This window comes from Erpetoichthys calabaricus, chromosome 3 (assembly GCF_900747795.2).
Source record: "Erpetoichthys calabaricus chromosome 3, fErpCal1.3, whole genome shotgun sequence".
Lineage (NCBI taxonomy): Eukaryota > Metazoa > Chordata > Cladistia > Polypteriformes > Polypteridae > Erpetoichthys > Erpetoichthys calabaricus.
The window spans coordinates 37,044,041-37,057,107 of NC_041396.2; the positions used below are offsets into that span (position 1 = coordinate 37,044,041).

At 40.1% G+C, this 13,067-nt stretch overlaps 1 protein-coding gene across 1 annotated transcript in view; it reads left to right on the forward strand.

The window, feature by feature from the left end:
- Positions 1–3,660: 3,660 nt before the first annotated feature.
- Positions 3,661–13,067, forward strand: part of LOC114649248 (olfactory receptor class A-like protein 1) — a 38,481-nt gene continuing 29,074 nt past the window's right edge. Inside the window, exon 1 of the mRNA XM_028798751.2 lies at positions 3,661–3,736. The gene's annotated coding sequence lies outside the window, so the exon portion shown is untranslated. The remainder of the gene's footprint in view (positions 3,737–13,067) is intronic.

Consider the following 13,067-nt stretch of genomic DNA (forward strand, 5'->3'; position numbering starts at 1 on the left):
ACTGTAGCTTCATTAGGTCAAATTATAAATATGTTCCGTAAGACAAAGACTTTTTAGCTGAAAGGCGGAAGCATGTATCAAATTTACACAAAAAATGGCATGCAGAACAGAAAAAGTGAGTAAGAAGTAATAGCCAAATACAGTAATCCCTCCTCCATCGCGGGGGTTGCGTTCCAGAGCCACCCGCGAAATAAGAAAATCTGCGAAGTAGAAACCATATGTTTATATGGTTATTTTTATATTGTCATGCTTGGGTCACAGATTTGCGCAGAAACACAGGAGGTTGTAGAGAGACAGGAACGTTATTCAAACACTGCAAACAAACATTTGTCTCTTTTTCAAAAGTTTAAACTGTGCTCCATAACAAGACAGAGATGACAGTTCCGTCTCACAATTAAAAGTAATGCAAACTATATCTTCCTCTTCAAAGGAGTGCGAGTCAGGAGCAGATCATGTCACAGAGATAGAGAAAAGCAAACAAATCAATAGGGCTGTTTGGCTTTTAAGTATGCGAAGCACCGCGGCACAAAGCTGTTGAAGGCGGCAGCTCACACCCCCTCTGTCAGGAGCAGGGGGAGAGAGAGAGAGAGAGAGAGAGAGAGTAAAGAGACAGAGAAAAACAAACAAGCAAAAATCAATACGTGCCCTTCGAGCTTTTAAGTATGCGAAGCACCATGCAGCATGTCGCTTCAGGAAGCAGCTGCACAGAAGGTAGCAACGTGAACATAATCTTTCAGCATTTTTAGACGAGCATCCATATCGTCTAGGTGTGCGAACAGCCCCCCTGCTCAATCCCCCTACGTCAGGATCAGAGAAAGTCAGCGCAGGAGAGAGAGAGAGAAAAGTAAGTTGGGTAGCTTCTCAGCCATCTGCCAATAGCGTCCCTTGTATGAAATCAACTGGGCAAACCAACTGAGGAAGCATGTACCAGAAATTAAAAGACCCATTGTCCGCAGAAATCCGCGAACCAGCAAAAAATCTGCGATATATATTTAAATATGCTTACATATAAAATCCGCGATGGAGTGAAGCCGCGAAAGGCGAAGTGCGATATAGCGAGGGATTACTGTAAAATCAAATGCATCATGGTCAGCATTAGCAGTAAGTTAAACCTCAATGAATTTGTGTTGTGGCCTGAGCCACAGAGAGTTGAGTCTAAAACAATCGTGTCCTGAAATTTGCAGGCATTGACCCCATGAGCTGGAACTTCTTGCAGAAGACCACGGCATCCGGCAATATGCTGTTCAAGAAGGAGTCAAGGAAAAGCGTAATCAACAGCTGGAGAACAGAAGACAACACAGAAATGCGGAAACAGCAAACTCAGACCTCTGATACTGTACACGTTCAGCCTGTGTCTGCAGCACCTGTGGGAAAGACTGCAATGCCAGGCTTGGGTTATTGAGCCACTCCAGATACTGCCCGCAACAGGACTGATCAAGACTATTCAAGGTGTTACATTATCTTTCAAGATAAACGGATACCAACGGAGGTTCTTAGTAACTAATAAAAGAGTAAGAGTTTGGTTTAAAGCTCTTTATTTGTGACCATCAATTTTGTAGACCTGTCCTGTAACACTTCTTTCAAAACAGCCTCTGACACTCATGTTTACTAGATTATGACTTTTTCTGTAAGCTGTTTTAGATAACAACAACACCAACAACATTTATTTATATAGCACATTTTCATACAAAAAGTAGCTCAAAGTGCTTTACATAATGAAGAAAAGAAAAGTAAAAGACAAAATAAGAAAGTCTGCGGTGGGTTGGCACCCTGCCCGGGATTGGTTCCTGCCTTGTGCCCTGTGTTGGCTGGGATTGGCTCCAGCAGACCCCCGTGACCCTGTGTTCGGATTCAGCGGGTTGGAAAATGGATGGATGGATGAAAATAAGAAAGTAAAATAAGACAACATTAGTTAACATAGAAAAGGAGTAAGGTTCGATGGCCAGGGTGGACAGAAAAAACAAAAAAAAAAAACTCCAGAAAGCTGGAGAAAAAAATAAAATCTGTAGGGGTTCCAGGCCACGAGACCACCCAGTCCCCTCTGGGCATTCTACCTAACATAAATGAAATAGTCCTCTTTGTAGTTAGGGTTCTCACTTGATGCTGATGGTCATACAGACTTCTGGCTTTTAATCCATCCATCATTGTTGGAACATCATAGTGCTTTGGGTAGCGCCACCACCAAAAGGACACCGGAAAAGGAAACAGAAATAATAATAATAATAATAAATTTTATTTATATTGCACTTTATATTTTAGCAATCCCAAAGTGCTACAGAGTAAAAATAGAATAATAAAATAAAAAAAAAAAAAAAAAAGAACAGAAGAGTCTATAAAATACTTTAACAAAATGACTTTCTAAAAAGATGAGTTTTTAGGTTTCGCTTAAAGGCCTCAGTCGACTGTGGGGCTCTCAGGTAATCAGGGAGGGCATTCCACAGCCTCGGCGCCACCGATGAAGAGAGAGTAGGGGTTAGTACAGATTTTAGAGCCACCATGAATAGTTATTATAATGAATTGGATATACAGAGTATCAGGATTTAAATTAAAATGAAGTTATGAGAAGGCCATGTTAAAGTAATGTGTTTTCAGCAGTTTTTTAAAGTGCTCCACTGTATTAGCCTGGCGAATTCCTACTGGCAGGCTATTCCAGATTTTAGGTGCATAACAGCAGAAGGCCGCCTCACCACTTCTTTTAAGTTTTGCTCTTGGAATTCTAAGGAGACACTCAGTTGAGGATCTGAGGTTGCGATTTGGAATATAAGACGTCAGACATTCTGATATATAAGATGGGACAAGATTATTTAAGGCTTTATAAACCATAAGCAGAATTTTAAAGTCAATCCTGAATGACTCAGGTAACCAGTGTAGTGACATCAAAACTGGAGAGATGTGCTCGGATTTTCTTTTCCTTGTTAGGATTCTAGCAGCTGCATTCTGCACTAGTTGCAAACGATTGATGTCTTTTTTGGGTAGTCCTGAGAGGAGTGCATTACAGTAATCTAGTCGACTGAAAACAAATGCGTAGAACTAATTTCTCTGCATCTTTCAATGATATAAGAGGTCTAACTTTTGCTATGTTTCTTAAGTGAAAAAATGCTGTCCTAGTGATCTGATTAATATGCGATTTAAAATTTAGATTACAGTCAACGATTACCCCTAAGCTTTTTACCTCCGTTTTGATAAAAGCGTCTGCTACATAAATAAGTGTTAAATGTAGGCAGGGTCAGTAACGAGTGGATGCCAGTAATATTTCCCATTATGTTCTAATGATAGTATGGTGTAAGGACTGCATTGATAAACTTTGGTGCTCACTTCACAGAAGTAGATGCCATGTTGGCCGCAATGTGTATTCCAGAGTATGGTTTTCGATTTCTTTTAGACTCTGGGCACTGTATCTTGTCAAAGTGTAAGATGATGTTCACCAGTAACAGACTTTCTACTGAATAAAGCTGAATTGATATAGTTAGTTAATACTAAGTGCCTCTGCTCTTGATTTTCCTTGTAGACTCCCTTTCTCTTTTTGTGTTTCTGCCCTGATGTTTCTCCTTAGGGTGTGTGTCTGGCGTCATCCTGCCTACAATTCCCATCAGAGTGAGCTGCTGCCACTATAACCCAAGACACCTGAGCACACAGCAGCACTTGAATTTCAGATGGAACTGAACTACATTCACAGGTCATTCATGACAGGACTTTTCAGCGTGGTGTTTGTCGAACAGCACTTCCACATAAAAAGGTAAGAAAAAGTCTTGACTCTTTAGTATGTCATGTTAATTTCTACTTAAATTAGGGTAGAAGTAATAATCAAATGTAAGGGAAGAACACATTAACACGACAGTGACTTCAGATGTATCACCCAATCAGAAACAAAACAGATAAACTGAAATTCTGCAGGTGGTCTTGTCAAGAGGTCAACATGGTTTCCATCAAGTAGTAGCAGTCTTGATCACATTAAATGCAAAATAAGTTTAACATTACCAACTCGAAGACATGCTAAAAGATTCATTCTGTTTACTGAGCTTGCCAATTTTAATACAGGATGCAAGTTAGACGCAGCCCAGGACTAGATGCCAATCTACTGCAAGATGTGCTCATACATGAACTGAAATGATTTCAAACTGGGACAAACGCCACTGTATGTTTATGTCTGAGACATGGACAAATCTAAGAATAAAAGCAGGCAAACATGCAGAGAACGTGCAAACTTGACAAAGAGAGGAGCTGTGAGGTGGCGCTGCTAAAAACCTATTAATTATCAAATCCTTTAAATTCAATTGAGGATCACAAGAGGGTGTTAATTTATCCAGTTTATAAAAGTCAAAGAGACAGAATTTTTAAAGCTTTCTGTACTCCTACCAATATCCTTCCATCTTATCAGTTTATCTTTTCCGTCTCGAATAGTGCAGGGAGCTGGAGTCATTCTGTTAATGTTCTCTGTCCTCATATAATATTATAAGATCCTAAAAAGGCACAAGGATTATCTACATTGACTATGAGGGTGTGATGATGCACGTAGACCTGAGAGCTGAGTTTCACAATTTGTTGCTATCATGTGATAATTCCGCGTAACAAAAAAATCTCCAAAAATAAACCAGGGTAGAAGCATGGTGGCTCAGTGGTTTGAGTTGAAACCCAAAAGGACCAGAATCCTAAGCTGGAATTTCATGTCTCTTAATGCATTTGCCCGGTGTTTCAGTTGTTTTTCCTCAGGGTACTCATTAGGGATTTGAAATTGACTTAAGAGAAGATATGATTGAGTGTACATTGTGATAAACTCATAACCTGCCCAATGCAGTGTACTGCCTTGCACTCAGTGATGCTCCAGCTCTGCCCCACCACCCTGAACGAGATTAAACAACTTTTAGAATGCTATGCTGCAATTCCTTAAAATAATTACAACTTCCTCTACCTGTAAGGAGTAAACTAAGCCATATGGGACCTCCAACAAAGGCATCTGGCCAATGCTACAAAATATGAAAAAACTGAAAATGTAACAGATGGCCTAAAACCTTTCTTTTCTGCAAACTTTTAAAAACTGATGTTCAGTGATATGAATTCAAGATATAAAAAGAATAGAAAAAAAGAAAAAACATCTATCAGGGCCAGCCTCTTAACAGGTCCTAAAAGTGATTAAAAGAGAGCCAACTCTTTATTCACAGACCCCCAATATGGAAGAGAAGGGAGCACACTGGAATTCCTCATTTTTTTAACTGTTTGGAGCAGTGCACAAAATCATTTGCAGCCATCAGCATTAATCCAAGATGATTTTGTACCTAAAGTTTATTGTACTTATACTGTACATCAACAACATATCTTCTAAAGAACACAGTCTTAAGGGAAGTGCAGTGCTTTAACGTGGAAACACCTTAAAGTTAGGGGCCAATTCAACTGCATCCGTTAGTGAGTTACTAGTAAAGGACAAGGTCTTACTGTAATAGATGATTTGTCTGGTGTTAATAGAATGTATAACACACCAGAAACAACTCTTAAAACAGGAACTACAGTGATGAATAAAATGATTTGTGCAAAACGTAATTTGCAGCAAAATCTGATATTTCTGCTTCACACACACACACAAATCACAAAACAAATTTCATTTCTCTTCCTGCCGTTGTCAAAAGAAGAAAGATGTTTAGCTCTGTCTGGAAATGTGTACATGTATTAATTCCACAGGCATATGCCTGCCATTTAGCTTTTAAATAAATCACTGGACTCACTACCTGCCATGTGTTGACATTTATTTTGTCGAGCTGCCAGTTGTGTTCTGGTAGCATGATCCCTATTTTAAACATTATGATGTCAATATGGGTGATTGGTATTGGAGATAGAAAAATTTTTTTTTACTGAAGCAGTCATGACGAGGATAGGGTTGTGTCTAGAAAGGCTTTAGGGGGCACTTCTACTGAAAACATATACCTTCTCTTACCTGTGTAGGGTCTTTTTAATGTGGATCCTCAGTAAAATGTCCAATTACCTTTTCTATCTGACGTTTAAGAGCACCTGGAGGTTTTCAGTCCACATTTAATTCTATATCATGTTACTCTATCAGTATATACACCTACATTTTGTTCTGTATCGTGCTACTGTATTCATTCAGTGTGAATTTCCCCTTGGAATTAATAAAGTATCTATCTATCTATCTATCTATCTATCTATCTATCTATCTATCTATCTATCTATCTATCTATCTATCTATCTATCTGTCTGTCTGTCTGTCTGTCTGTCTGTCTGTCTGTCTGTCTGTCTGTCTGTCTGTCTGTCTGTCTGTCTGTCTGTCTGTCTATCTATCTATCTATCTATCTATCTATCTATTCTACAGGAGCATTCTCCTCACCATACTGTTCACACTTCTACCCTCAGGCAGGAGGTATAGAAGTATGAAATGCAGAACTTCCAGGCTAAAGAACTGTTTCTTTCCCAAGGCCATTAGATTCCTAAATAACTGACTGGAGTTTATAACTGTGGTTCACCTCATTCTATGTACCTCCACAACTGCATTTGACTTGTCCATCACACACCTAACTGCACATTACACTTTATACTGTATTTCTATTCTGTTTTTATACTTTATGCTGCCTCTGTTACTTATTATCTATCTGCTACTTATTATTTATGTTTATCGTTATACGTTGGTTTTGTCATTTGGTGTGGAGAGCAAAGAAAGAATTTCATTGTACAGGGAAACGTGTTTCCTTACTGTGCACATGACAATAAACTTTGAATTTGAACTCAACCACTTAATGAAAACACTTAGTTAACTGCAGCAGAGTAAATAGAAATACAAACCAGAGAAGAACTTTGCTCAGTTTAATATTATAATGTTCAAATGATTAATATTAAATAATCTTAAATGCAGAAGAAATTCAAGATGTGGCAATAAATACCATACAATATGGTGGTGGCAGATATTCAGTTTTTAGGCTGTTCTATTTTCACATTATTTTTTGGCATCATAGCCTCTTCTACACTGCACTGATCAACTTTATATAGTTATATATAGGCAGGTTCCTGTTCCCAGAAGCAATTTTACCTTATTTCTGTGGCTCAGTCACTTTCCTGTTTTCTGAGCTGGTACACTCACCTCTTATCTGAGGCTCATAAAAATTAGGTTTCCTGCCTCTGTCCAGCTCTGTTCCTTGCAGCCCGCAAAAGTAACCTACACATCCAATGCCAGAAGCAGCAATGCTTGCCTGTGCAACTCCAGCACATGTGCCAATTCTCAGCAGGCTGTATTCTTCCTCTGAGTGACAAGCTTAACTTATTTTTTAAAGACAGAACATAACAGACGATCACTAGAAATACATGATGCTAAAAATTATACAAATGACAGTTCATAGCAGCAAAGAAAAATAAGATTTAGCAAGTAAAATTAATTTTGTGCAGTTCTCAACTCAATTCATTTCTATTAGCATCATTGATGAGTATAACTCAAGCCTCTCATGTAGTAATTTTTGTTGTGGAGAAAACACCCTAGTGAGCACGATTGTGCACTTCGCCATGTCTTTGTGTGTATACAACATGTTTTTAAAAATGCACTGTGGTTCTCTGATGCGATATGAACAAGAGGCATAAATAGTATTGATTTGACTGGTATGTGACAGATTACATCCATTATACAGGTAAACACAAAAGTGTCAGTGAGGCTGTAGGGAGCAGCAGACCTTATTTTCACACACACGCACAAAAACACTTCACATCGCTGCTGCCTCGCAGTTAGGAGACCCGGGTTCGCTTCCCGGGTCCTCCCTGCATGGAGTTTGCATGTTCTCCCCGTGTCTGCGTGGGTTTCCTCCGGGCGCTCCGGTTTCCTCCCACAGTCCAAAGACATGCAGGTTAGGTGGATTGGCGATTCTAAATTGGCCCTAGTGTGTGCTTGGTGTGTGGGTGTGTTTGTGTGTGTCCTGCGGTGGGTTGGCACCCTGCCCGGGATAGGGGCTTGGGACTTTGTCACCATGTTTCCCACAGTTAGTTAGATGTAACCTCACTAACAACTAATCACACCATGAGAATTTATAACTGATGCAAAATCTTACATTAAAGAGCCATCAAAGGCTCCCTATAAAAGTAACGATTTTAAAAGCATTTGCAGATACAGCACTACTTCCAGAAACAGATGACAACTCTGTCAGATTTGTCATCTACTGACAATATGCTCACAAGCATCACTCCTGGCGTAAGAAGACAAAGACCGCAACAACTAAACTTATAAATCTGACGCGAACCTGCTACATGACCCTGATTTGAATAATTCAATTTGAATGTTTTTAATCTCTAACATTTATAATGGTTATTTCTGCAAATAAGCATTAGTAATAATTGAAATAAACTTTGGGATTTACCTTTACTGAAACTGTCTTATTGTCTTCTGGCATTTAGCAATAAGTGTCAATATAAAGAGCAGTGCACGTTCAAGTTAAGTTCTTTTAGGGGTAGCTATTTGAGAACGGACTAACATATACATGGCTCATCAAAGGAAGAGTTTCAGACTAGCACTTGGCTTCTGTTAGAGTGTTTGTTGAGCCCTTTCAAATGTAGATATCTGGGCATGGGGCGCCATAGCCTTGAATCCTGGCAGAAGTACAGCTCCTGAAGTGGCTCTTGGCCATTGTTAAAGTATTCAGAAGTCTAGTTCTTCCAAGTGAAGCAATCCGAAGGTGGACAGATATATCCATGAATCCCGGCAGGTGTGCAGCTCATGAGCAAAGCAGCTTCTGGCCATTGATAAGGTATTCCTCTCCGTGAGAAGAACGTGCGATCAACCACAAAGTACTGTACAGTGTGTTGGATGGAGAATTAAGTGATCAGTGAACCGTAAATAAGTAAGTAATGCAGATGTATGTGAAAATCAAGGCTAATAATTCAGGAATTTTCATTATTACCTTGACCACCAATACAACATTTTTAGAGCAACATTTCCCACTGGTCTGCTGTGTTGGCATAGAAGGTGAACAACGACCAACCCTGGACAAAACATTACTCCTAAATACTGCTCCGATGGTTGTGTTTGATTTACAATAGCAGCATGGCAGATGGATTGCAGCAGACCCTGTTATGAAACCCCATCCACTGAACAGATAATCACGCTCAGTTAACAGCAGCAGCATAGTAGGTGGATTATAGCCGATCCAGGATAACCTCCTAAACCCCTGTTCTGATGATTGTTCTGATGATCATGCTCGATACACCAAAAAGGAAAAGCATTGACAATACCGCTTGATTCATGTAGTGATTCGATGCTCTGGTTATCATGTGGGACCCCAACACTGCTTTGACAAATCAAGTGTGATTGTTAAAGTGAGGTTAGGGTGGCAGTTGTCCCTCGTGCATCAGAGCGTTAGATGAATCAAGATGACGAACATCAATGCTTTTCCTCCTTGGTGAATCGAGATTAATCGTCAGAGCAGGGATTAGGGTTGTTGTCTAGGATTGGCCACGATCCATCTATGATGCTGCTGCTGTGAATTGAGTGCAACCATTTGACCAGTGAATAGGGTTTTGTCCGGGGTCGGCCACGATCCACCTTTGATGCTGCACAGTGAATTGAGTATGATTGTTGGAGCGGTGAGGGGTTGGTGGGGGTTGGTCTGGGGTCAGCCACTGCCCACCTGCAATGCTACGGCCCACAGGTGGGGAAATACTGGACTAATGGATACACTCTAGCCCCCTATTACAGCCCTTGTTCTAAAGGTTCACTGCAGTTGTTTACATGCAAGCCCTTTGAGTCAATTGGTTTGGATGGCTGAGCAGCTTGGAGGAAAGAAGTGAAATTGCATTGATAGTAAATTCCTGGAAAACTCTCTCTAATTATATGACATAATCAGGAAATCAATATTAAATAATGAAAATAAACATTTTTATGAAACAGAATTTTATAGTATTTCTCACAATTTAAAAGTTATAATGTATGCATTTTTACTTACCGTAGCTATTGCTTAAATGAACATTTAATATCAAAAACTCTGAAAGCTTCTAAAACGTAACGGGTGCAGTGGTATTTCATTTTCCCCATAACCTTGTAAAACTCAGAGTTATCCCATATACAGTATCCTCTTTATAAAGTTTCTGTTTGTCTCTCAAGCTTTCTATCTGCATTCATGCTTTAGAAATCATTTAAGGTGAGCCCAATCCAAAATTAGTGGTCATCAGAAGGGATTTTGAGACTTAACATGAAAGGTGGCAATTTTGCTCCATCATTTTGAGCAGGAGATGATGTTTTTGCAAAGATGTCATATTTATATCTTTAGGGTGCTAAATCATCCTAAACAACAAGTCCTAATGATATCTATCACATGGGGTAATGCTTCTAGGGCAGGCCTATCCAAACGGCTGCTTGTGGGCCACATGTGGCCCAGAAATATCTTCCAGGTGGTCCAGCATGTGGTCCTGTCAGGGCTCCAGACTGCAGCTAAGATGGTCTCAAATGCAACCAAAAATGGTCTTTGCCAATTATCATTTCTACTTAGTTTTCCATTTTCAAATGAAATTATTGAAACTTTAAACTAATTATATTGTAACAGATGCAAGAGGCAATTTTTTATTGTTAGGAGGATTTGCCGTTAACATATGTGTTGGTACAGGTTCCCCCTTGCATATCCCTGAGCCGCATAAGGGTGCTAGGTGCCACATGCGAAAATGACATCAGACTTGGAGACGCGCGCATGAAAATATTGCTAAGTACATGGCGCTGCTGATAGGACGGCCGTGTATTCCAAATGGTGAATTTTAATGAGAGGTTGGTTACGCTTATGCCAGAATAATGAATGAAAGGCTGAATATGACGCAACCCGTCATCAAAACAAATGGTAGGCCTGCAAAATTTGAAATTCCTTTGCCCATCATATAGGTATCCATCCATCCATTTTCCAACCCGCTGAATCCAAATACAGGGTCACGGGGGTCTGCTGGAACCACTCCCAGCCAACACAGGGCAGGGAACCAATCCCGGGCAGGGTGCCAACCCACCGCAGGACACACACAAACACACCCACACACCAGCCACAAAACTAGGGCCAATTTAGAATCACCAATCCACCTAACCTGCATGTCTTTGGACTGTGGGAGGAAACCCACGCAGACACGGGGAGAACATGCAAACTCCACGCAGGGAGGACCCAGGAAGCGAACCCGGGCCTCCTAACTGCGAGGCAGCAGCGCTACCACTGCGCCACCATGCCACCCACATGGAAAACAAGATTTAGTAAAAATAGTAATAATAATGATAATTAATAATTCATTACTTGACACCCTAGAACTCTGGACAAAGACATTTTAAAGATAAATCATTAAAATAAATGTACCAATCCACTTTCATGCCATACGTGGTGTGGTGCCTTGCTCTTAAACATTTACTCAGGTAGTTTTTTTCTGGGTGGGGAGGGAGACAATTTAAACAGGAAAGGCTTTGTTGTGGAACTCAAATATTTTAAGTTCTATGAAAAAAAAAATCCATTGCCCACCTGTTTAAATTGGGGAAGGATCTCATATAGATAAATAGATAGAGATAGATAGATACTTTATTAATCCCAAGGGGAAATTCACATATTACAAAAGGGAAGCAAACGTTATTGCTAATACTGTGCACTTTTTTGATTTTGTACACTTTCAGATGTGTCTGGGTCAGATATGAACAAAATGTCAGTCATTTTCCAACCCGCTATATCCTAACAGAGGGTCACGGGGGTCTGTTGGAGCCAATCCCAGTCAGCACAGGGTGCAAGGCAGGAATAAACCCTGGACAGGGCACCAGCCCACTGCAGGGCACACACACACCCACACACTAGGGACAATTTAAGATCACCAATGCACCTAACCTGCATGTCTTTGGGAGGAAACCCACAAAGACACGGGGAGAACATGCAAACTCCACGCAGGGAGGACCTGGGAAGTGAACCGGGTCTCCTTACTGAGAGGCAGCAGCACTACCACTGCGCCACCCTGCACAAAATGTTTATTTTTTATTTCAAAAAGTGGAAAAAAAACTATTACTTCAGATTCTGTTTAGTTATAGCTTTTTTGTTTTTTTTTATTCACTTTCTGATATGCCTGTGTCAGATGTGACCAGATGTAAATGGGAAACAATGAATGAACATTACTTGTTTTTAATACATTAATTTGTGTTGATTTAAAATTGGTCATTACCTGCTGCTTACCCATTGCTGAAAATGTCTGGTTCAGTTAAATTTCTTGATTTGAAAATCTTGCCCAAATGAAATTGTAATTGAAGACCCCTGCTCTAGGGTGTCCTATATGATACTGAGTTATGGAACATACCAGTTTAGTTGAGTGGAGGATCATGGTAGAATCCAAATGAATCTGTATATAGAAAAGTATTCAAGGAAACAGTTCAAAGTACATAAGAGAATGTGCGTGGCTGATGTACAATGGAGGATTAAAGATCTTACTAATATTTTGTACAATGCAGCCATATTACTTAAGATACTGTTCATATAGTTCAATATCTACTCTTTTTCAGGATAACTTCATGGACACCAGAGCTATTCTGAAAGCTTCCGGTTATCTTATGCTAATGGTCATCAACATCCCATCCAATCTGTTCATCTGCTGTGCCTTCCTTCACACTCGTCTGACTGAAGCTAAGCTCACTCCCGCTGATGTCATATTGTGCCACCTGGCCATTGCCAACCTGACCTCAGCCTTTACTCGCAGTGTCCCTCAGATGCTGACAGCATTTGGCTGCAAGAACTTATTTGATGATATTGGCTGCAAACTCGTGTTTCTCTTCTACCGGACATCAAGAACTCTGTCCATAAAGTTTACCTGCCTCTTAAGCACCTACCAAGCTGTGCTAGTAGCCCCTGCCACCTCCATACTTAACTCCTTAAAATACAAAATCCCAAAGTACCTGCACATCATCATTGCAAGCCTCTATGCCATTTCCTTCATATGTAGTATTCATCCAATTCTGTTTACCTACGCGACACTTATCAACAACACCATACCCCCTTACACATTTATTTATGAGTACTGCTATCTCACGTTTCCAAATTTTACTGTTTATATTTCCGTAGGTTTGTCCCTCTTTTTCATTGATTTTACCGTCATAGTAA